The sequence below is a fragment of the Zingiber officinale genome, chromosome 2B (genome assembly GCF_018446385.1).
Source record: "Zingiber officinale cultivar Zhangliang chromosome 2B, Zo_v1.1, whole genome shotgun sequence".
Taxonomy (NCBI): Eukaryota; Viridiplantae; Streptophyta; class Magnoliopsida; order Zingiberales; family Zingiberaceae; genus Zingiber; species Zingiber officinale.
Window position 1 is genome coordinate 35336624 of NC_055989.1, and position 27714 is coordinate 35364337.

Sequence of the window (27714 nt, forward strand, 5' to 3'; positions counted from 1 at the left end):
GTATATTGTCCTTATCCCAAGCTTCATATATCAACACTATCCTAGCTCGTTTTAACATGCAAAACTCCAAGAAAGGTTTTCTACCTTTTCGGCATGGAGTACCTTTATCTAAAGATATGTGTCCTAAGACATCAAAGGAGATAGAGGGCATGAAGGTAGTTCCTTATGCTTCAGCTGTAGGGAGCCTAATGTATGAGATGCTATATACGAGACCGGATATCTGTTTTGCCATGGGCATGGTTAGCAGATGTCAAAGTAACCCAGGGCAAGGACATTGGACTGCCGTAAAGGATATATTGAACTACCTGAAAAGGACTAGAGATTATATGCTGGTTTACAAGACAGATGATTTACTCCCTGTGGATTACACAGATTCGTGTTAGTTAGATCCCTAGAGCCAATCATATGATGATTGTTGTATGGACTCATTGTATCATATTCCTATATATATAAAGGCATTTGTTTTGGTTATTATACTTACTTGTATTGGTGCCAAATAACTAAGTATAATAGTATCCTTGAGTAAAAGGTTCTTATCTATATCAATCAACTGGTTGAATTGATAGTGAGATGATATAGAGAACACTACTCTTAATCATTCCTAGTCAAGTATTAACATTCAGGGACAATGTTAATGCGACGAGACTATCATGTAGGTCAACTCGATAACTTGATCTCACAAGTCATGGATATAGAGATATCGAGTTGACACATGGGTAAGCATTGGAGAATGTATACTGAATGACCCGCCATGAGAAAGTATCATGGATCATTATATGAGTGTCATATACTTTCTCATGTGGCTATTAGTATGACTATTAGTCCTTGGACCTGAAGTCACCATGGATCATAAGGAGTTGCATACTTTGGCTTCGTCAAACATCACCCGTAACTGGGTGGACTATAAAGGAGATTACTGGGTATGTAACAAATTATGCGGAGGGATGTGAGTGATGTAGATGGGATCTATCCCTCCTATATAACGGGAGTGACATCGTTATTCCTGATAGAGTGAGACCACTAAGTGCATAACCATGCCCGAATGAGTCAATATGAGATATTGAGTTCATTTGATTATAGTGAGTCTACTTGGAGTTCAAGATTTAAATTGATCAGAGGATGACACCGTCTATGCCTCAAATTGATCAATCTAGATATTAAGAATAGAAGGACATTGTCATATATTGTGAAGAGTCACAATTAATAGTCACAAGGTGATGTTGGATCTCAACATTCTTGTAACTTGGGTAGTAATGATGTGTTGCTAGATACCGCTCATTACTTATGCTTCTAAATGGGTTTAGGAGCATTGCCAACGTTACAAGAACCTATAGGGTCACTCATAAAGGGTAATTAGATGGAGATTAGGTTCATTTGGTGTACCTAGAGGATTAGGTTCATGTGATGAACCAAATTGGATTAAGAGTAATCCAAACTAGACTAATTGAGTTGAACTCAATTTGATTCATTTGTCCAATGAGTCTAATTTAGATTATGACTCATTGAATCAATTTAATTTAATGGATAGAGATTCACTAAATTAAATTGACTTGAATCAAAGGTTGAATTTGATCAACCATGGGAGAATTTAAGTCAAGTTTGACTTGACTTGAGAGGGAAGATGAAGAGTCAAGTTTGACTTGACCTTGACTTGACCAAGTGCCATGTCATTGTGACTTGGCATAGGGTCGGCCAATGATGATGTGACACATCATCAAAGGTTACATGAGTGTGTGCCACCTCATGAGGGAGACCAAGAGTTGTGACCCTTGGTATACCATGGAGATAAAAACTCCTTCATTAAGTGGACGACCACTTAAGTGTGCATTTTTTGTGTGCTTGTGTAACTCCATCTTCTTTCTCCTTGCTTCTTCTTCTCTCTCTCTCCTCCACCTTGGCCAAAACCTTCATGAGTGCTAGCACACTCTAAGGTTTCTTCTCCACCTTTTTTGTTCGTGTGGATACACATAGAGGGGTGTTCACTTAACACCCTTGAGATTCGGCGAACCTTGGACAAGCGGGATAAGCGAAGGACTTTGCATCAAAGGTATAAACTCCTTAACATGTAGATCTAGTGTAGATCTAGGTTAGAAAACATGTACATGAAATTTTTATTCTTTTAATCTTTGCACGGATCCGGTGGCATGGGACTTCGGGGTTTCCGCAACGTAAAAAGCGGTTTTTGCGGCTCGAATGTTCCAATAGTGGTATCAGAGCCACGTGCGAAGCGTGTACGTGTTTTATTTTGATTTTTATGAAAAACTACAGATCTATAAGTTTCTGTATATTACTATTTTTATGTATTTTATGGGTATTTTTCTCGTAGAAGCGAAGCAACAAGTGTTTGGTCACTTGTAGGCTTCGACTACCGAGAAACACCTTCCGAAATGGCAAGGTCTCACCCAAAATGTTTTGGGACAGTGGCTTAGGGTGCTGTAAGATCATCGTGGGATACTCGTGAGACTCATTTCATGAGAAGGGGTGCTGCCCCAACCCCGCAAGGGGCATTGCCCCGCGATCGCACCCGAAAACCGCTAAACGGGTCCGCCGGGAAGTTGCGACTCATAAAATCATAAAAACAGTAATAAAATCACAGAAATTTATATAAAATACATAATTTAGAATTATGTATGATTTTTGATGGTCATGACCCAAAAACCCCAATTGGATTAGTTGCATGTGTTGTAATTCATAATATGGCTTGCACGCCATTTTTGTGCGATTGTGCGTGTTGTATATGTGATACGCGACCTGCGCGTCGTGCTTTTATATTTTATTTCCTATTATAAAATAGTTTAGACTTGAATGTAACTCGAGTTTCAAATTTGTAATGTACAAAATTGGAGCGGTGGAAGGTCCACTCGAGGAGGAGTTACGAGGAGGGTGCGAGCAACACATGGCGGTCAAAGGGAGGAGCTTGGAGAAGTTGTTGTCCCTAGGTTGACCATCAGATCTTCTCATTGGCTTGAGAAGATCGTAGTAGGGCCATGACTAACCATAATTTAATTAATTGCTTGTGTGTGTATATGTGATACATGCTAGAGTAGAGTAATTAATTAGTGCCTTAACGATTAGATTAGATCTAAATCGCGTATATGATGCACCACGATTAGATTAGATCTAAATCGAGTATATGATACACATCAACGATTAGATTAGATCTTAATCGTGTCAACTCAAAATGCCTACCATGCCGTGATACCCATCACTACCTCGATCACATGTTGTTGTTGAATCTGCCAAAGCAGATCAACGCATATTATCTTGGTAGGGTGCGGAGGGACAATCTTGGTCCCACCTATCAACGTCTGGGTGAGTTCAAACTCAATCAGATTGAGTAAAACTAGTTAAACTCAATTGTATCGGGTTTAACTATAGGCATTTTCCAATGGTTGGTAGATAGGTCAAAATCAAATTTATATTAACTCTTGGGTGATTTAGCCAAAGCTAACTCAAGTTTTAATATACATGCGGATCTTGATCCTATAAACAAGAGTTGCATAGAGATGTAATTGATAATTAGTTACCTACGAATCATATTAAGTTTTGGGTGATTTAGCCAAAGCTAACTCTGTTGGTGCGTGAAGCATCCGACGATCGAACCTATATTTTGATTATGTCAAAGGGTTTAAAGTTAAGGTGTTTTGTTTTCTAACATGTTGAACAAGTTTGCAGGAAAGTCCTAAGGTTTCTTAGGCAAAAGTCCTAGCTACGGTTAGGCAGGTGGAAAACCCTAGGGGGTGGTAACCCTATGTCATAGGGGGTGGTAGTCCTATGCGGAAAGTCTTGGCGGGTCGAGAGCTTCAAGCAAAAGTCCTAGGGGGGGGGTAACCGTAGGTGGAAAGTCCTATCATATTTTGATTATGTCAAAGGGTTTAAAGTTAAGGTGTTTTGTTTTCTAACATGTTGAACAAGTTTGCAGGAAAGTCCAAAGGTTTCTTAGGCAAAAGTCCTAGCTACGGTTAGGCAGGTGGAAAACCCTAAGGGGTGGTAACCCTAGGTCATAGGGGGTGGTAACCCTATGTGGAAAGTCTTGGCGGGTCGAGAGCTTCAGGCAAAAGTCCTAGGGGGGTAACCCTAGGTGGAAAGTCCTGGTGTCGCGAACCAGGTGAAAGACTAGACGGGCCGAGAAGCGGAAGTCCAGCAGAAAGTCCGGAAGCTTCGAACGCTGAGCAAAAGACTAGTCGATCTGGAGGATCGCACTGGCAACAGGTAAATCTCTTGAGTGGAGTAGGTGAGGACGCGTTCCCCGTAGAGGGAACAGTAGGCATCGGGTCGACCTAGGGTTTCCAGTCGGAAACCCGAAGTCAGACCCGGACAGTCCGAAGGCTGTCAGTTTATTTGCTTATATATTATCTATTATGTTCTAACTCTGTGTTGCAGGAGACTAACATTTTTGTGTAGAGTTAGAAATGACCGGGATCGGTCGACCGAGCCATGAGATCGGTCGACTGAACCCCCAACCAAGCATATCAGATCTTCAGAGGTTAGACCAGGCTCGACTAGTGGATCGGTCGACCGAACCTTGGGATCAGTCGACCAAACCAGGGTTTGGCTTCGACTTATCGGTCAACCGAACCTACTTATCGGTCGACCGAACCTCGGATGGAGTTTGACCAGATCGAAGCGGAGCGAGAGGATCGGGCGGATCAGATAGGAGGAGATCGCCTGATCGGTCGACCGAACAGGGGATCGGTCGACCGATCCGTCTCAGGTCAAACTTGATCCCGAACCCTGGGGAACTGGATCAGACTTTGCAGAGATATAAAAGGAGGCCTCGGGGTGCAGCTTCAAGATCAATCTCGAACAGAACAACCTGCGCTATTCCATGTACTGCTCCAAACGCTGTTGCGACGCTCTGCTACTCCGACATTCAACGACTACGTCTACATCTCTTGTACTGTCGGTATATTTTCATTAGTGCACTAATTGTAATAATCAATTGTAAACTTTGCGATATTATAGTTGTTGCCCACCGAAAGTCATCTACTGTTGGGTTTTTCAGGTCGCAATAACCGCTTTTTACGTTGTGGAAACCCCGAATCCCATGCCACCGGATTCGTGCGAAGTTATAAAATAAAATTTTCCACGTGTACGAGTTTCTCTAACCTAGATCTACACTAGATCTACAAAGAAAAAGAGATTACCCATGATGTGAAGCCCTTCGTAAATCCCGCTCGTCCAAGGTTCGCCGAATCTCAAGGTTGTCAAGTGTACAACCCTCTATGTGTATCCACACGAACAAATCAATGGAGAGAACCTCTAAAGATGTGCTAGCAACCTTAGAGGATTAGCAATGGTGGAGGAGAGGGAGAGAAGAAAGGTAGAGTGGAAGAAGAAGGAGGTTACCAAAACCAAATAAAACTCACACTTGTGAATTTAGTGGTCGACCACCTTTTGAGGCTTATAAACCTCCATGGGATTTGAAGAGTCACAACTCTTGATCTCCCTCATGAGGTGGCACATACATGTGCTAGCCTTGATGATGTGGCACATCATCATTAGTCCACTTAATGCCAACTCACAAATGAGGTGGCAATGGTCAAGTCAAACTTGACCTTTCATCTTCCTCTCAAGTCAAGTCAAACTTGACCACTTCTCTCCCATGGTTGATCAAATCTAACCATTAATTCAAGTCAATTTTAATTTAATGAATCTCTATTCATTGAATTAAATTGGTTCAATGAGTCTAAGTCCAAATTAAACTTATTTAACACATGAACCAAATTGAGTCTAACTCAATTAGTTTACTTTGGATTACTCTTAATCCAATTTGGTTCATCACATGAACCTAATCCTCTTGGTTGATCATATGAACCTAATCTCCATCTAATTGCTCTTTGTGTGTGACCCTATAGGTTCTTGTAACGTTGGCAATGCTCCTAAACCCATTTAGAAGCATAAGTAATGAGCGGTATCTAGCAATACATCATTACTACCCAAGTTACAAGAATGTTGAGATCCAACATCACCTTGTGACTACTAATTGTGACCCCTCACAATATATGACAAGTGTCCTTCTATCCTTGGCATCTAGATTGATCAATATGAGGCATAGACTGTGTCATCCTCTAATCAATCTAAATCTTGAATCCCAAGTAGACTCACTCAATCAAATGAGCTCAACATCTCATATTGACTCATTTGGGCATGACCATGCACTTAGTGGTCTCACTCTATCAAGAATAATGATGTCACTCCCGTCATATAGGAGGGATAGATCCCATCTACATCACTCACATCCCTCCGCATAATTTGTTACATACCCAGTAATTACCTTTATCGTCCACCCAGTTACGGGTGACGTTTAAAGAAGCCAAAGTATGTAACTCCTTATGTAGGGAACCATGGTGACTTTAGGTCCAAGGGCTAATAGTCATACTAATAGCCACATGAGAAAGTATATGACACTCATATAACGATCCATGATACTTTCTCATGACGGGTCATTAGGTATACATTCTTCAATGCATACCCATGTGTCAACTTGATATCTCTATATCCATGACTTGTGAGATCAAGTCATCGAGTTGACCTACATGCTAGTCTTGTCGCATTAACATTGTCCCTGAATGTTAATACTTGACTAGAAATGATTAAGAGTAGTGTTCTCTATATTATCTCAATATCGATTCAACCAATCGATTGATATAGGTAAGAACCTTCTACTCAAGGACGCTATTATTCTTAGTTATTTGCCACCAATACAAGTAAGCATAATAATCATAAACAAATGCCTTTATATACATAAGAATATGATAAAATGAGTCCATACAACAATCATCAAATGATTGGCTCTAGGGCTCTAACTAACAATCTCCCACTAGCATTAGTGCCAATCAGTATAGGCTCTAAGGCCTAATGACCTAGTGTGACCATCATGCTTTCTCTATGCCAAAGCCTTGGTCAAGGAATCTGCGATGTTAGCCTCAGTGGGTACTCAGTGGGTACTCTGCAAGTCTTCACATCTACTCTATCGATAATCTCTCGAATGAGATGGAAGCGCCGTAGTATGTGTTTGGTCCGCTGGTGTGAGCGAGGTTCCTTAACCTGTGCAATTGCTCCATTGTTGTCACAATAGAGCTCAATCGGATCAGCTATGCTAGGAACCACCCCAAGATCAGTAATGAACTTACGGATCCAAACTGCCTCCTTTACTACTTCTGATGCAGCAATATACTCGGCCTCTGTTGTAGAATCAGCGACTGTGTCCTGCTTCGAACTCTTCCCTTTTTGAAAACACGACTGTGATCGATAATCATCCTGGTCAGTTTGGAAGCTAGCATCACTGTAACCCTTTACAGCTAGCTCGTCATCGCCTCCATATATCAAGAAATATTCTTTAGTTCTTCTCAAGTACTTAAGAATATTCTTGACCACTATCCAGTGACTTTCACCTGGATCTGACTGGTATCTGCTCGTCATGCTCAAAGCATACGAGACATCAGGACGAGTACATAACATGGCGTACATGATAGATCCTATGGCTAAAGCATAAGGGATCTGATCCATGCGGTCTCTCTCCTCTCTAGAAGAGGGACCTTGAGTCTTCGAAAGATTCACACCATGTGACATCGGTAGAAATCCCTTCTTGGAGTTCTGCATGGCAAATCGTAATAATACTTTGTCAATGTATGTACTCTGACTTAGGCCAAGCAATCTTTTAGATCTATCTGTATAGATCTGTATACCTAGAATGCGGGATGCTTCACCTAAGTCCTTCATTAAGAAACAAGTCCCTAGCCAAGTCTTGACAGACTGCAGCAAAGGGATGTCTTTTCCAATGAGTAGTATGTCATCCACATAATTTATAAGAAAGACAACTATGCTCCCAATAACCTTCTTGTAGACACAAGGTTCATCTTCATTCTTGATGAAACCAAACTGTTTGATTGCATCATTGAATCGAAGATTCTAGCTCCGAGAAGCTTGCTTTAGTCCATTTATGGATCTATGCAGCTTGCATACTCTGCCAATATGCTGTGGATCTACAAAACCCTCAGGTTGTGTCATGTACACATCCTCGAGCAGGTTTCCATTCAGAAACGCAGTTTTTACATCTATCTGCCGGATCTCATAATCGTGGTACGCTGCAATAGCAAGCATGATCCGAATGGATTTAAACATCGCTACTGGAGAAAAAGTTTCATCATAGTCAATACCATGAATTTGCTTGAAATCTTTTGCTCCCAAGCGACCCTTATAAATAAGTCCCTCCATGTCAGTCTTTCTCTTAAAGACCCACTTACACCCAATGGGTTTGACCCCTTCAGGTGGATCAACCAAAGTCCATATTTGGTTAGTGTACATGGATTCCATCTCGGATCTCATGGCCTCTAGCCATTTCTCGGAATCTGGTCTCATCACATCTTCCTGATAGGAGGTAGGCTCATCCTCAATGAGCACAACGTCATCATGGTCAGACAAGAGAAATGAATATCTCTCAGGCTGACGACGTACCCTATCAGACCTGCGAAGAGGTAGATCTACTTGAACTGGTTGTTGTTCCTCAACTCCTTGTGGAACAACATCATCCACAACACTTTGTGGTTCCAGTTCAACTTCCATCGAGGCTTCAATGCTATGGTTCACATCTTGGACTTCTTCAAGATCGAATGTACTCCCACTAGTTTTTCTAGAAACAAAATCCCTTTCTAGAAATACCCCAGTCTTAGCCACAACTATCTTCTGTTGACTGGGAATGTAGAAGTAATTTCCCTTTGTTTCCTTGGGATATCCAATAAAATAGCACTTATTGGATTTGGGTCCCAATTTGTCTGAGACTTGACATTGAACGTAAGCCTCACAACCCCAAATCCTCATAAAAGACACCTGGGCATCTCTCCCAGTCCATATCCTATATCGTGTCTTTATTACAGCCTTAGATGGAACTTGGTTGAGAATGAAGGCTGCTATGTCTAGAGCATAGCCCCAAAGATACATAGGAAGATCTGTGTGACTCATTATAGACTGTACCATATCTAATAAGGTACGATTCCTCCTTTCGGATACACCATTCCACTGTGGTGTTTCAGGAGGAGTGAGTTGGGATAGGATCCCACACTCAGCTAGATAGTCACGAAACTCATGGCTAAGGTATTCTCCACCTCGATCTGATCGAAGTATCTTAATACTCTTGCCAAGCTAGTTTTGTACTTCATTCTTAAATTCTTTGAACTTTTTTCAAAGGATTCTGACTTATGTGTCATCATATACACATAACCATATCTACTGAAATCATCAGAAAATGTAATGAAGTACCTATAACCACCCCTAGCAGCGACATTGAAAGGTCCATATACATCACTATGTATAAGTCCTAACAAGTCAGTCGCTCTCTCGCTGTGTCCACTAAATGGAGTCTTGGTCATCTTGCCCAGTAGGCATGACTCGCATGTCTCATATGATTCAAAATCAAATGAGTCCAGCAAACCATCTTTATAGAGTTGGGATAAGCGTTTGTCATTTATATGACCTAAGCGACAGTGCCAGATATAGGTTTGGTTCATTCATTTGACTTGAACCTCTTGGTACTTATGTTATAGATAGGGTTTTCAAGGTCTAGAATGTAGAGTCCGTTCATCAGAGGTGCACTACAATAGAACATATCATTTAAATAAACTGAACAACATTTGTTCTTTATTATAAATGAAAAGCCTTTCTTGTCTAAACAAGAAACTAATATAATGTTCTTAGTAAAAGTAGACACATAACAACAATCATCCAATTCTAGTACAAGCCCAGATGGTAGAGATAGAGAATAAGTTCCTACAGCAACAGCAGCAACCCGTGCTCCATTGCCTACGCGTAGGTCCACCTCACCCTTCGTCAATGCCCTACTATTTCTCAGCGCATGCACATTAGTACAAATGTGAGAAGCACATCCGGTATCTAATACCCATGATGAAGAAATAGATAGATTGACTTCTATAACATATATACCTGAAGTGGAAGTCTCACTTCTCTTCTTCTTAAGATCTTCCAGGTACACTTTGCAGTTCCTATTCCAGTGCCCGGTCTGACCGCAGTGGAAGCAGGTAGCATCCTTGGCAACCCCTCCTTTGGGTTTCAGTGCCTTGCCTTTACCCTTGGCTTGGGACTTTCCCTTACCTTTGGGCTTGCCCTTGCCCTTGTGTTTCTGAACCATCAGAATAGAGTTGGGCTTAACCTTCTTAAGGTTGAGCTCAGCAGTTCTCAACATGCTAAGTAGCTCGGGCAGTGACTTGTCAATTTCGTTCATGTTGTAATTTAGAACAAATTGACTATAACTATCTGGCAAGGATTGCAAAATCAGGTCAGTGGCCAGCTCTTGGCCAAGTGGGAATCCCAACCTCTGTAGGTTTTCTATGTACCCAATCATTTTGAGTACATATGGGCCTACGGGAGTCCCATCTTGCATCTTACATTGAAACAGTGCCTTAGAGATCTCGAATCTCTCGTGCTTCGCTTGTCCTTGATATAGTTGACGAAGATGTTCAACCATATCATAAGCGCCCATCAACTCGTGTTACTTCTGAAGCTCAGAGTTCATGGTCACGAGCATAAGACATGACACATCTAATGCGTCATCTTGATGCTTCTTGTAAGCATCTCGGTCAACTCGCGTGGCAGTGGCAGGAGGTGCCTTGGGAATGGGCTGCTCCAGGACTTACTGTTTTCTTTCATGAGTGAGAACTATTCTCAGATTTCTGTATCAGTCCAGGAAGTTAGCTCCATTGAGCTTGTCCTTATCGAGGATAGAACGCAGGGAGAAGGAGTTCGTGTTTGACGACATGGTAATCTACAACAGAAAAATGCAGAAAAATAAATATCATATTCCAATTAATCATCTAATTAGGCCTTTAATTAAATGATGCTCCCACTGAATTCTATAATTCAAGTGGGACAAGATCCACATCATACTACGCCTTGAGTTATCTTTGGCTAAATCGCCCAAGACTTAGTATGATCGGTAGGTAACTAATTTCCAATTACATCTCTATGCAACTCTTGTTTATAGGATCAAGATCCGCATATATATTAAAACTTGAGTTAGCTTTGGCTAAATCACCCAAGAATTAATATAAATGTGATTTTGACCTATCTACCAACCATTGGAAAATGCCTATAGTTAAACTCAATCCAATTGAGTTAACTAGTTACTCAATCTAATTGAGTTGTACCCACCCATGCGTTGATAGGTGGGACCAAGATTGTCCCTCCGCACCCTACCAAGATAATATGCGTTGCTCTGCTTTGGCAGATTCAACAACAACATGCGATTGAGGTAGTGATGGGTATCACGACATGGTAGGCATTTCGAGTTGATGCGATTGAGATCTAATCTAATCGACGATGTGTATCATATACGCGATTTAGATCTAATCTAATCGTGGAAGTGCATCATGTACGTGATTTAGTTCTAATCTAATCGTTAAAGCACTAATTAATTACTAATCTAGCATGCATCACATACACACACACACAAGTAATTAATTAAATTTTGTGATTAGTCATGACCCTACTACGATCTTCTCAAGCCAATGAGAAGATCGGTTGGTCAATCTAGGGTCAATTGCTTCCTCAAGCTCCTCCCTTTGACAATCATGTGTTGCTCGCACCCTCCTCGTAACTCCGTCTCGAGTGGACCTTCCACCGCTCTAATTTTGTACATTACAAAAGGTGAAACTCGAGTTACATTCGAGTCTAAAAACTATTTTACAATAGGAATATAAATAGAAGGGCACGACGCGCAGGCCGCGAATCAAGTACAACATGCACAAACACACAAAATGACGCGCAGGCCATATTATGAATTACAACACATATTTCCAATCAAATTGGGTTCTTTGGGCCATGACCATCACAAAATGATACATAATTCTAAATTATTTGATTTCCATAAATTTCTGTAATTTTTCTAATATTTTTACGATTTTATGAATCGCAACTTCCTGGCGGTCCCATTTAGCGATTTTTGGGTGCAATCGCGGAACGAAGCCCCTTGCGGGGTTAGGGGCAGCACCCCTACTCGTGATATAACTATCGCAAGTGTTCCTAAGTGATCCTACAGCGCCTTAGCCCACTGTCCCAAATCATTTTGGGCAAGACCTTGCCGATTCGGAAGGTGTTTCTCGGTAGTCGAAGCCTACAAGTGTTCAAACACTTGGTGCTTCGCTTCTAAGAGAAAAATACCCATAAAATACATAAAAATCATAAATTTACAGAAATTTATAGAACTGATATTTTTCATAAAAATACAAATAAAACACGTACACGCTTCGCACGTGGCTCTGATACCACTGTTGGGTTTTTCAGGCCGCAAAAACTATTTTTTGCGTTGCGGAAACCCCGAATCCCATGCCACCGGATCCGTGCGAAGTTATAAAACAAAATTTTCTACATGTACGAGTTTCTCTAACCTAGATCTACAAAGAAAAAGAGATTATCCTTGATGCAAAGCCCTTCGCAAATCCCGCTCGTCCAAGGTTCGCCGGATCTCAAGGTTGTCAAGTGTACAACCCTCTATGTGTATCCACACGAACAAATCGATAGAGAGAACCTCTAAAGATGTTCTAGCAACCTTAGAGGATCAGCAATGGTGGAGGAGAGGGAGAGAAGAAAGGTAGAGAGGAAGAAGAAGGAGGTTACCAAAACCAAATAAAACTCACACTTATGAATTTAGTGGCCAGCCACCTTTTGAGGCTTATAAACCTCCATGGGATTTCAAGAGTCACAACTCTTGATCTCCCTCATGAGGTGGCACATACATGTGCTAGCCTTGATGATGTGGCACATCATCATTAGTCCACTTAATGCCAACTCACAAATGAGGTGGCAATGGTCAAGTCAAACTTGACCACTTCTCTCCCATGGTTGATCAAATCTAACCATTGGTTCAAGTCAATTTTAATTTAATGAATCTTTATTCATTGAATTAAATTGGCTCAATGAGTCTAAGTCCAAATTAGACTCATTTAACACATGAACCAAATTGAGTCCAACTCAATTAGTTTACTTTGGATTACTCTTAATCCAATTTGGTTCATCACATGAACCTAATTCTCTTGGTTCATCATATGAACCTAATCTCCATCTAATTGCTCTTTGTGTGTGACCCTATAGGTCCTTGTAACGTTGGCAATGCTCCTAAACCCATTTAGAAGCATAAGTAATGAGCGGTGTCTAGCAACACATCATTACTACCCAAGTTACAAGAATGTTGAGATCCAACATCACCTTGTGACTACTAATTGTGACCCCTCACAATATATGATAAGTGTCCTTCTATCTTTGACATCTAGATTGATCAATATGAGACATAGACCATGTCATTCTCTAATCAATCTAAATCTTGAATCCCAAGTATACTCACTCAATCAAATGAGCTCAACATCTCATATTGACTCATTTGGGCATGGCCATGCACTTAGTGGTCTCACTCTATTAAGAATAATGATGTCACTCCCGTCATATAGGAGGGATAGATCCCATCTACATCACTCACATCCTCTGCATAATTTGTTACATACCCAGTAATCGCCTTTATAGTCCACCCAATTACGGGTGATGTTTGACGAAGTCAAAGTATGTAACTCCTAATGTAGGGAACCATGGTGACTTCAGGTCCAAGAACTAATAGTCATACTAATAGCCACATGAGAAAGTATATGACACTCATATAACGATCCATGATACTTTCTCATGGTGGGTCATTCAGTATACATTCTCCAATGCATACCCATGTGTCAACTTGATATCTCCATATCCATGACTTGTGAGATCAAGTCATCGAGTTGACCTACATGCTAGTCTCGTCGCATTAACATTATCCCTGAATGTTAATACTTGACTAGGAATGATTAAGAGTAGTGTTCCCTATATCATCTCAATATCGATTCAACCAATCGATTGATATAGGTAAGAACCTTCTACTCAAGGACGCTATTATACTTAGTTATTTGGCACCAATACAAGTAAGCATAAAAACCATAAACAAAGCCTTTATATACATAAGAATATGATACAATGAGTCCATACAACAATCATCAAATGATTGGCTCTAGATCTCTAACTAACATCTACGATCGCGGGCCTTGGAGTAGGAGTTGCCCTAGGCTCCGAACCAAGTAAAATCTTGGTGTCCTCTGTGTTTTGCATTTTACTATTTCCGCTGCATTTACTCGAACATTTTTTATTCTGAAATGAGTGAAAGCCACGAGCGCTATTCACCCCCCCTCTAGCGCTTTCGATCCAACAAACTCAAGGTGTAGTATGATGTGGATCTTGTGCCGCAAGAATTATAGCTAGTTGGTTAGAATCTAATGAGTGTGGTTTGACCACATCCATGACTCGATTCTACAAAAGTTCTATAATTCAGTGGAAGTATCGTTTAATTAAAGACCTAATTAAATTATTAGTGGAATATGATATTTATTTTCTGCATTTTCTGTTGTAGATTGGCATGTCATCAAACACGAACACCTTCTCCCTGCGTTCTATCCTTGATAAGGACAAGCTCAATGGAGCTAATTTCCTGGACTGGTACAGGAACCTGAGAATTGTTCTCACTCAGGAAAGGAAACTGTACGTCCTAGAGACGCCCATTCCCGAGGCACCTCCTGCCACTGCCACGTGAGCTGACCGTGATGCTTATAAGAAGCATCAAGATGACACATTAGATGTGTCCTGACTCATGCTCGCGACCATGAACTCTGAGCTTCAGAAGCAACACGAGTTGATGGGTGCTTATGATATGGTTGAACATCTTCATCAACTATATCAAGGACAAGCTAGGCACGAGAGATTCGAGATCTCTAAGGCACTGTTTCAGTGCAAGATGCAAGACGGGACTCCCGTAGGTCCATATGTACTCAAGATGATTGGGTACATAGAAAACCTACAGAGGTTGGGATTTTCCCTTGGCCAAGAGCTGGCCACTGACTTAATCTTGCAATCCTTGCTGGATAGTTACAATCAATTTGTTCTAAATTACAATATGAACGAAATTGATAAACCCTTCCCCGAGCTGCTAAGCATGTTCAGAACTGCTGAGCTCAACCTTAAAAAGGTTAAGCCCAACTCCATTTTGATGGTGCAAAGGCAAGGGCAAGCCTAAAGGTAAGGGAAAGTCCCAAGCCAAGGGCAAAGGCAAGACACTAAAACCCAAAGAAGGGGTTACCAAGAATATTACCTGCTTCCACTGCGGTCAGATCGGGCACTGGAAGAGAAATTGCAAAGTGTACCTGGAAGATCTTAAGAAGAAGAGAAGTGAGACTTCCACTTCAGGTATATATGTTATAGAAGTCAATCTATCTATTTCTTCTTCATGGGTATTAGATACCAGATGTGCTTCTCACATTTGTACTAATGTGCAGACGCTGAGAAATAGCAGGGCATTGACGAAGGGAGAGGTGGACCTACGCGTAGGCAATGGAGCACGGGTTGCTGTTGTTGCTGTAGGAACTTATTCTCTATCTCTACCATCTGGGCTTGTACTAGAATTGGATGATTGTTGTTATGTGCCTACTTTGACTAAGAACATTATATCAGTTTCTTGTTTAGACAAGAAAGGCTTTTCATTTATAATAAAGAACAAATGTTGTTCAGTTTATTTAAATGATATGTTCTATTGTAGTGCACCTCTGATGAACGCACTCTACATTCTAGACTTAGAGAACCCTATCTATAACATAAATACCAAGAGCTTCAAATCAAATGAAATGAACCAAACCTATCTCTAGCATTGTCGCTTAGGTCATATAAATGACAAACACTTATCCCAGCTCCATAAAGATGATTTGCTGGACTCATTTGATTTTGAATCATATGAGATATGCGAGTCATGCCTACTAGGCAAGATGACCAAGACTCCATTTAGTGAACACAGCGAGAGAGCGACTGACTTGTTAGGACTTATACATAGTGATGTATGTGACCCTTTCAATATCGCTGCCAGAGGTGGTTATAGGTACTTCATTACATTTACTGATGACTTCAGTAGATATGGTTATGTGTATCTGATGACACATAAGTCAGAATCCTTTGAAAAGTTCAAAGAATTCAAGAATGAAGTGCAAAACCAGCTTGGCAAGAGTATTAAGATACTTCGATCAAATCGAGGTGGTGAATACCTTAGCCATGAGTTTCGTGACTATCTAGCTGAGTGTGGGATTCTATCCCAACTCACTCCTCCTGGAACACCATTGTAGAATGGTGTATCCGAAAGGAGGAATCATACCCTATTAGATATGGTACGGTCTATGATGAGTCACACAGATCTTCCTATATCTCTTTGGGGCTATGCTCTAGACACAGCATCCTTCATACTCAACCGTGTTCCATCCAAGGCTGTGATAAAGACACCATATACGATTTGGACTGGGAGAGATGCCCAGGTATCTTTTATGAGGATTTGGGGTTGTGAGTCTTACGTTCGACGTCAAGTCTCAGACAAATTGAGACCCAAATCCGATAAGTGCTATTTTATATGATATCCCAAGGAAACGAAGGGATATTACTTCTACATTCCCAGTCAACACAAAGTAGTTGTGGCTAAGACTGGAGTTTTTCTAGAAAGAGACTTTGTTTTTAGAAAAACTAGTGGGAGTACGTTCAATCTTGAAGAAGTTCAGGATATGGACCATAGCACTGAAGCCTTGATGGAAGTTGAACTGGAACCACAAAGTGTTGTGGATGATGAGATTGTTCCACAAGGAGTTGAGGAACAACAACCAGTTCAAGTAGGCATACCTCTTCGCAGGTCTGATAGGGTACGTCGTCAGCCTGAGAGATACTCATTTCTCTTGTCTAACCATGATGACACTATGCTCATTGAGAATGAGCCTGCCTCCTATTAGGAAGCTGTGATGAGACCAGATTCTGAAAAATGGCTAGAGGCCATGAGATCCGAGATGGAATCCATGTACACCAACCAAGTATGGACTTTGGTTGATCCACCTAAAGGGGTCAAACCCATTGGGTGTAAGTGGGTCTTTAAAAGAAAGACTGACATAGATGGACTTATATATAAGGGTCATCTGGTAGCTAAAAGTTTCAAACAAATTCATGGTATTGACTATGATGAAACTTTTTCTCAAGTAGCGATGTTTAAGTCCATTCGGATCATGCTTGCTATTGCAGCATACCATGATTATGAGATCTGGTAGATGGATGTTAAAACCAAGTTTCTGAATGGAAACTTGCTCGAGGATGTGTACATGACACAACCTGAGGGTTTTGTAGATCCACAACTTACTGCAGAGTATGCAAGCTGCATAAGTGCATTTATGGACTAAAGCAAGCTTCTCGGAGATGGAATCTTCGATTCGATGATGCAATCAAATAGTTTGGTTTCATCAAGAATGAAGATGAACCTTGTGTCTATAAGAAGGTTGTAGGGAACACAGTTGTCTTCCTTGTATTGTATATGGATGACATACTACTCATTGGGAATGACAACCCTTTGCTGCAGTCTGTAAAGACTTGGCTGGGAAATTATTTCTCAATAAAGGACTTAGGTGAAGCAGCCCGTATTCTAGGCATACAGATCTATAGAGATAGATCTAAGAGATTGCTTGGCCTAAGTCAGAGTACATATATTGACAAGGTATTACTACGGTTTGCCATGCAAAATTCCAAGAAAGGATTTCTGCCGATGTCACATGGTGTGAGTCTTTCGAAGACTCAAAGTCCCTCTTCTAGAGAGGAGAGAGACCGCATGGATACGATCCCTTATGCCTCAGCCATAGGATCTATCATGTACATCATGCTATGTACTCATCCTAATGTTTCATATGCTTTGATCATGACGAGCAGATACCAGACAGATCCAGGTGAAAGTCACTGGATAGCAGTTAAGAATATTCTTAAGTACATAAGAAGGACTAAAAAATATTTCTTGATATATGGAGGTGATGATGAGCTAGCTGTAAAGGGTTACAGTGATGCAAGCTTCCAAATTGACCAGGATGATTATAGATCACAGTATGGGTTCATGTTTTGCTTAAATGGTGGTGCTGTGAGCTGGAAGAGTTCGAAGCAGGACACAGTTGCTGATTCTACAACAGAGGCCGAGTATATTGCTGCATCCGAGGTAGCAAAGGAAACAGTTTGGATCCGCAAGTTCATTACTGAGCTTGGGGTGGCTCCTAGCATAGCTGATCCGATAGAGCTCTATTGTGACAACAATGGAGCAATTGCGCAGGCTAAGGAACCTCACTCACACCAGCAGAACAAACACATACTACGGCGCTTCCATCTCATTCGAGAGATTATCGATAGAGGAGATGTGAAGATTTGTAGAGTACCCATAGAGGCTAACATCACTGATCCCTTTACCAAGGCTTTGGCACAGAGAAAGCATGATGGTCACATTAGGTCATTGGGTATTAGAGCCTACACTGATTGGCACTAGTGCTAGTGGGAGATTATTAGTTAGAGCCCTAGAGCCAATCATATCATGATTGTTATATGGACTCATTGTATCATATTCCTATGTATATAAAGGCATTTATTTTGGTTATTATACTTACTTGTATTGGTGCCAAATAACTAAGTATAATAACGTCCTTGAGTAGAAGGTTCTTATCTATATTAATTGATTGGTTGAATCGATAGTGAGATGATATAGAGAACACTACTCTTAATCATTCCTAGTCAAGTATTAACATTCAGGGACAATGTTAATGCGACGAGACTAGCATGTAGTTAAACTCGATGACTTGATCTCACAAGTCATGGATATAGAGATATCAAGTTGACACATGGGTATGCATTGGAGAATGTATACTGAATGACCCACCATGAGAAAGTATCATGGATCGTTATATGAGTATCATATACTTTCTCATGTGGCTATTAGTATGACTATTAGTCCTTGGACCTGAAGTCACCATGGATCCCTACATAAAGGGTTGCATACTTTGGCTTCGTCAAACGTCACCCGTAACTGGTGGACTATAAAGGCGATTACTGGGTATGTAACAAATTATGCGAAGGGATGTGAGTGATGTAGATGGGATCTATCCCTCCTATATAACGAGAGTGACATCGTTATTCTTGATAGAGTGAGACCACTAAGTGCATGACCATGCCCGAATGAGTCAATATGAGATATTGAGTTCATTTGATTATAGTGAGTCTACTTGGAGTTCAAGATTTAGATTGATCAGAGGATGACACTGCCTATGCCTCAAATTGATCAATCTAGATGTCAATGATAGAAGAATATTATCATATATTATGAAAAGTCACAATCAGTAGTCATAAGGTGATGTTGGATCTCAACATTCTTGTACCTTGGGTAGTAATGATGTGTTGCTAGATACCGCTCATTACTTATGCTTCTAAATGGGTTTAGGAGCATTGCCAACGTTACAAGAACCTATAGGGTCACACACAAAGGGAAATTAGATGGAGATTAGGTTCATTTGATGTACCTAGAGGATTAGGTTCATGTGATGAACCAAATTGGATTAAGAGCAATCCAAACTAGACTAATCGAGTTGGACTCAATTTGATTCATGTGTCTAATGAGTCTAATTTAGATTATGACTCATTGAATCAATTTAATTTAATGGATAGAGATTCACTAAATTAAATTGATTTGAATCAAAGGTTGAATTTGATCAATCATGGGAGAATTTAAGTGAAGTTTGACTTGACTTGAGAGGGAAGATGAAGAGTCAAGTTTGACTTGACCTTGACTTGACCAAGTGCCATGTCATTGTGACTTGGCTTAGGGCCGACCAATGATGATGTGCCACACCATCAAAGGTTACATGAGTATGTGCCACCTCATGAGGGAGACCAAGAGTTGTGACCCTTGGTATACCATGGAGATAAAAACTCCTCCATTAAGTGGCCGACCACTTAAGTGTGCATTTTGTGTGTGCTTGTGTAACTCCATCTTCTTCCTCCTTGCTTCTTCTTCTCTCCCTCTCCTCCACCTTGGCCGAAACCTTCATGAGTGCTAGCACACTCTAAGGTTTCTTCTCCACCCTTTTTGTTCGTGTGGATACACAGAGGGGTGTTCACTTGACACCTTTGAGATCCGGCGAACCTTGGACGAGCAGGATAAGCGAAGGGCTTCACATCAAAGGTTTAAACTCCTTAACATGTAGATCTAGTGTAGATCTACGTTAGAAAACATGTACACTAAATTTTTATTCTTTTAATCTTTGCACGAATCCGGTGGCATGGGACTTCGGGGTTTCCGCAACACAAAAAGTGATTTTTGCGGCTTGAATGCTCCAACAATTCGGACTTCCAATCAAATAGGGACAATAGTAAGTTGACCTCGGGGTTTTGTGTTTACTTTAGTAGGTGGAGCCATAACATTGGAGGAGTGTAACACAGAAATGCCTTTCAGACTCCACCATAGAAGCTAAGTATGTGGCAGTCTCTGAGGCAGCCATAGAAGTTGTATGACCCAGATACTTCATGATGGACTTAGATGTGATTCCTTGTTTACCCAAAATTATTATAATTTATTGTGATAATAGTGGTGCAGTAGCAAACTCGAAGGAACTACGAGCCCATAAGGCAAGTAAACACATAGAGCACAAGTACCACCTAATACGAGGAGAGGTTGGTGTCGCTAAGATTGCATCAGCAGATAACCTAGCAGATCCTTTCACTAAGGTCTTTCCGGTGAAATCTTTTGATCGCCATGTTGAGGGGATAGGAATCAGATGTATGGCAGCATTTATGGCAGCATGGTCCACTACAACAAATTTGTTAAAAGACAACGGTTAAAAACCGTTGTCATAGGCCCTTTAAACTCGTTGTAATTGACACTGTTGTTAAATGTGCGGTAAAAGACAACGGTTTAAAACCGTTGTCTTTGACTACATTAGACAATAGTCATGCAACGGATTTAAAGTGTTGTCTTTTAATACCAAAGACAACAGTTCTGCAACAGTATAAAACCGTTGTAATTGCCAGTTTTGCAAAAATTTGATCGCAGATATACTTTTAACAACATATACACTATTGTCTTTCTTCAAAATTTAGTTTAAAACCATTGTCTTAGAATACTTTTCACAACGGTTAAAAAATCGTTGCCTTTGTACATTCAGTTGCATGTCTATATATATGTACTTTTCACAACGGTTAAAACCATGGCCATTGCACACAAACTGGTACAACATTTATACATGCATTCACAAAAATAGTTTTCAACATATATACATTCGATCAGTTGTCTTTAATTTATATATACATCTTGTCTCAACCAAAAACCAGTACATGTTTACATTCACTTAAGTTTATAAACAATTCTATACAATTACTACAAGCTATCCAAACATGACCACAAGTAGTATCCAATCATGACAACTACCACAAAAGATGAAACCACAAAATTAAGTTTATAAGACCACAACCATGCAAATTAATTTGTCCTTTTTCTGAATAAATCAAGTCAGGATCGGATGTGCAACAATCTTCACGTACTGGTTCTTTTTCTGCATACCCAGCTTGCAAACCCAGCAATTTCTCCCTGTTATGAAAAAAAATATAGTTAAAGCCATAGAAAAAAAGAATGGCCAAATAAGCACGAGAAACGTTGCCGCTTCACAATTTCATGAGTAGTCAAGCAAGTGAGCACGAAAAAAGTTTATGAAACTGGATCATATGGATGTTCCAACCCTTCAAATTCATTTCTTTTGTTAGTTCAAGGCTAATTGTACAAAGTTGGACAAATAGTACAGCAGATAAGTTAAAGAAATAAGGTAATTGAATTAAATCGTCCTGTGCATGAAATAGAGAAAAAGTGTGCAGTGGACAAGGACTGAAACCAGGATTGGCAAAAACATTTTAGCAAGCAGATGAAGTTGAATCCAACACATACCAAGTACGCATGAGCTATACATAATCTAATATGATAACACCACCCTGCTTAAGTCAAGGTGAAGCCTTACACGGAATAAACCAACAATCCCTATAGCTAGTAACAACAAATAAAGGAGGGCAGAATACATTGGGAAGCAAAAAGCAGTCAGATCAGAGCAACTCTAGGTAAGTCTAGATAGTTGGTGTATCTTGCATATAGTGATTGCTAAATTGGTTTGGTTTGGTTTGCCATAAGTAAGTCCAAACAACTATGTGAATGAACTTGGTCATTGTGATTCTCAACAAAGTGTAAGTTATTTCCATCCAACTTTAACCCATTCCAACCATTCATCATGTCCAACAAATTGCAAATTCCAAATATTTTCAATTTTGTTTGATTGAGAAACCATTTTCATTCCCAAAGAAAACAAGAATCTCAATACTATTAATTAAATTGGTCTTGCTCCTGCATTTTCCCCATGTATTATCATGTTCATAAATCAGGTAACTGCTCAAAATATTTATCTAGCTCACCTCCTTTACGTGTAAATCCTAATCTGCAGAAAACTGTCCATTAAGAAAGGAAACAATTCATGATGCTCAAAGTTAATCAGTTCATCATAATCTGACAAGTGTGTTAGTCCTACAGAAATGTGTTTACCAGCAAATGATATATATGTTTGAACATCTCAAAATCTTAAGATGTTGAAAAACATTTCATGCATTCCAGTATAAGAATAATAATAAAATAGAGATGTTCTACTTGGATGTCCTACACACTAAAGTTTTAATAATCATGATGTTTCCAGGGGCATATCTGTTAGGATCAGATTATGTAATTTGCATTATATGCAAATACTTTCCGAATAGATCAAGTCATTGTATGATTTTAAATACCTAGTCATAAATATAGTCTTGTATGCATTCTGACCACTCGGAATGCACTTCATCAATTTCTTCTCTAGAGTACTGGGGTTTGATGAACTGTGAACAAAGACATAGATTAGATTAGTAAAAAATAATCAAAAGATGATAAGTGCAAAATGATAAACACACAAATATTTGAGAAGATTGAGAATTGAATGTCAAATATTACTATTGATCGAAGTGATCTCTCTTGATAGTTTCCAATTCTTCAATAATATCTCTCATATATCTCATCACATAAAAACCCTCTTGTAAAACATCCATTGATAGAAACCCTCTTGTAAAACATTAGTAGTGTATTACATCATTTTCCAACTCATCATCATTTATATATTCAATGTTCTCCCTAGTAGGTGTTGCAAGTACAACATGCCATGTAGGCTCTTGAGGATCTTCAATGTAAAATACTTGCTTTGCTTGACTGGCCAATATAAAAGGGTCAGATTTGAATCCAATTCTCTTGAGATTTACCAGTGTGAAACCAAGATCATCAAATTTAATACCATTATTATTCTCAACCCAATTACATTTAAACATTGGAACTTGAAACTTTTGATAATCAAGTTCGCATATTTCTTGAATGACTCCATAAAAAATCATGTCTGACACAACTAGATTTTTGTCCTTTGAACTAGCAACTTGCATTGTCTTTGCGATTAAGCTTACTCCGGAGTTTTGAACAACTCGTATATCATCACGCTCTTTTGTATGATAAGTAACCCCATCAATCAAATAACTAAAGTACTTTAACACTTGATTGCTAGGTCCGCGCGCTATCTACTTCAATCTTTCTGATATTTGACTAGTGGAATGGTAAACTGCACTTGCAACCTATATTTCACAATGTGATAAAATTTGAACTTAGCTTTGAAAAAACCTATATTTCAAAACTTATGAAACTTACACGATCACGTAACCAGTTAATAAATGATCGGTTATGCTCATCTTGTAGCCACCTTTTGGACTTAGCCTTATGAGGAAATTTTGCATTCAAAAATGTCATGTGCTCCCTGATGAAATGACTAGGGATAAGTTAACCATTTGAATATAAGAAAAGTTCAAGAAAGTATTAATAAGTTAGAGAAATTACTCGATATAAGGATCAACATCATCATCATTTTCTAATACATAACGATGTGCTTGATGCAACTCATCATGACTAGGGGAGTGAATTACTGAACCAGATAGAGGCTTTATGAGTTGTACTCTTCGATGCCTTGATGGGATCCCAATTGTATGCACACTAGACAAGTAGTCTGTGCAAAATTCCACAGCCTCTTCAGCAATATAACTTTCGGCTATACACCCTTCAGGTCGATTGCGATTTCGCACATAGCCTTTCAAGATCTTCATGAATCTTTCAAATGGGTACATATGCCTATACCATACAGGTCCACATAATTTCACCTCCCGCACAAGATGGACAGTTAAATGAATCATTATATCAAAAAAAGATGGGGGAAAATATTTTTCAAGTAAACACAATAGCATCACAATCTCTCTTTGCAAATCATCCAACTTTGAGACATCTATCACTTTATTATATACCACATTGAAAAATCCACACAACCGAATGATAGTATCTCTAACATGTTTAGGCAAGAAACCACGGATAGCCACTGGAAGCAATTGTTGCATCAAAGTGTGATAGTCATGTGACTTAAGGCCAACAAGTTTCAAGTCCTTCATCGACACAAGGTTTTTAACATTGGATGAGTAACCTGTTGGGACCTTTATTCCTAACAAAGAATTACAAAAATTTTTTGTCTCAGCCTTACTTAGTGTAAAACACGCTACTGGCAAATATGTTTTATTCTCCCCCATCTTTGGTGCCAAATCAGTTCTCACATTCATCTCCATAAGGTCTAGTCTTGCTGCTACTCCATCCTTTGTTTTTCCTGGAATGTCAAGTAACGTACCAATGAGACTTTCACAAACATTTTTTTTAATGTGCATCACATCAAGAACATGTCGAACATGTAGATGTTTCCAATACTCAAGTTCAAAGAATATAGATTTCTTTTTCCAGCATGATTTTTCATCAACATCCTTTAACTGAAGCTTCCCACTCATTTTTCCCAAACAATAATTAATACTTTCAACTCTTTTTAATACTTCATAGTCAGTTAATGGTTTTGGTGCAAGGTTAAACTCTTGATTCCCATTAAATGCTTTCTTTTGCCTTCGATAAGGATGACTTCTAGGAAGAAACCTTCTATGGCCAGTATATGACATTTTTTTACTATGCTTTAACCTTGTTGAATATGTTTCTTCACCGCATATTGGACATGCATGATATCCTTTCACAACACAACCTGACATGTTCCCATATGCAGGAAAATCATTGATTGTCCATAGTAAAACAGCTCTAAGCAAGAAATTTTTCTCTCGATATGCATCATATGTATCAACACCTATATCCCATAAGCATTTTAGGTCATCAATTAAAGGTGCTAAGTAGACATCAATATCATTCCCCGGTTGTTTGGGACCAGATATCATCATAGTGAGCATCATAAATTTTCTCTTCATACATAACATTGGAGGAAAGTTGTAAGTGATCATAACAATTGGCCAACAACTATATGCAGAACTCATCGTACTATGGGGATTAATCCCATCTGCTGATATGGCCAATCTTAGATTTCTTGACTCAGAAGCAAAATCAGGCCAGTTGTGATCCACCAATTTTCAAGAGGGTGAATCAGCCGGATGACGCAAGTATCCATCACGAATTCTTTTATCAGCATGCCAAGTTAACTCCTTAGATATCTCCTTGTTCTTAAACCATCTTTGAAATCTTGGAATAGGTGGGAAGTACCAAAGGACTTTTGCTGGAACTCCTTCATTTATTGTATGTTTTTCCCAACTTCCACCTTGACATCCCGCAAATAGGGCAACTAGTAAAATCCTCATACTCCTTTTGGTATAAGATACAATCATTAGGGCAAGCATGAATTTTCACGTAATCCATCCCTAATGTAGATAAGCTTTTCTTTGCATCATACAAAGATAAAGGTAATTCATTGTTATCTGGAAGCATTTCCCTGATCAAACTAAGTATGTCAGTGAAACTTTTATCACTCCAACTATATTTTGCCTTCAAGTTATATAATTTCACAAGTGAAAATAACTTTGTAAATTTAGTACATCCTGGATATAAAGGTTTCTCAGCATCTTCAAGTAGCTTATGGAATTATTTTGGATTCTCAACATAACTATCATATGCAGCATGTACCATATCAATAGGTTCCTCGGCAAAAGATTTGTGTTCATCTTGGCCTACTCGATCATTCATTGAGTTCCCGATATTAGATCTTTCCCCATGCCAAATCCATGTATGATATGTTAAATCCATACCATTAAAACACAAATGTGCTCTTATAGTGTCAACATCTTTCGTCTTTAGATTACCACATCTTGCACATGGGCAAGGTATTGCATTCGGATCTATAGCGTTTTGCGTTGCAAAGTGCAAGAAAGACTCTACCCCAACCTCATATTCATGTGATAGCTTATTCTTTGACATCCAATCTTTATCCATTACTCGTACAACTAAGCAACTAATAATGAGTCAAATCCTTCAAAACAATTGTAAGAATAACATTAAATTAGCAATGCTACAAACAACACAAAATTAATCTAGTGAATTATGCTGGAATATATATATTAAATTTCATTTAATTATTAAGGTAAATACAGCTAAATTAATATTAAATGTGACAACTATGAATCAATTATTTTAAACATTAAGCATGTAGTAGAGATAAGAGAAGTATACTTTGAAGAGAGACAAGCTAGAAGAATTGTAAAAGAAGAGACCAGGATAACATGATTTAGCAAAAAAAACTCCTAGTTGCAGATCATGCTTGTATGGATTGACAAGTTATATGGAACCATGTTTTCCTTCTTTATTGGCATCATATCAAACGTATTGTGATTTCTTATTAATTGTCGGACAACTTCTTACCTAAGGAAAACTTGAACAAGAAGTAGTGCAAGCTCTTGTTTTAAATTGGGAAATTTAAAACCAGAAGTAGCGTGTTTACATGCATCGCTAGTATATTCATTTTCCTCATCTCCTTTTTAGTTGAGCTTCTCTTGTTTTAAAAAAAATAACTTGTGTTCAAATATTGCTCCTGGTAGCATGATGTTTCTGATATATTTTGATTTCCAAATTGTGTCTTTTAGCTTTTAAATTCCATTATCACTACAGGTACCAGATGTCTCCCTGTTTTAGTTGCTGCACATGGTCCACAACTAACCAAATCAAGGGACTCACATGAGTTCCTGATCTGCCCCTGAAACTGAAAATGCAGACTTGCCTATAAAATTCTGAAGACATTGATGGAGACTTTACAAGGTCCATCTCCATTGATTGGTATCAAGATAATTTGTTCAATTCACATAAGTGAAACAACTACTATGATATACTTTACCAAAGTAGGGAAAAAAAACCTTTTTGGTATGTTGTTTATAAACTCCATATAACAATGCATCACAATGGTCTTTTTCTAAACCCTTCTAAGAAGATGAAAAAATACTATAAACCCATCTAAAAAGATGAAAGAGTTTTTCCAGCCATACCTGAGTTATATCAGTGTAACTGTGGATTCACCCCATTTGAAAAGGGAACGAAGGTGGCTTGTTCAGATGTTCAGCGGAAGAGGGTTAGTCTGAGAGGAGTTCGAAGGAGAGGTTCAAGGAGAGGGGTTCGTCGGAGATGTTCAGCGAGAGAGGTTTAGCCAGAGAGGAGTTTTGAGGAGAGGGGTTCGTGCAAAGGGGTGGAAGGAAAAAACGTGTGAGGAGTGGAGAAGATTGTGTGAGGAGATCGGGAAGAGGAGATTGTGTGAGGAGAGGGAACGTGAAGAGATCGCGGGATGAGGAGAGGAGAAAGACACAGTTGCCTAGGGTTCCCGAAGACTAAGGGGAGGGAAAACACACGCCAAAATATATTTCGGAGAGGGGAAGACA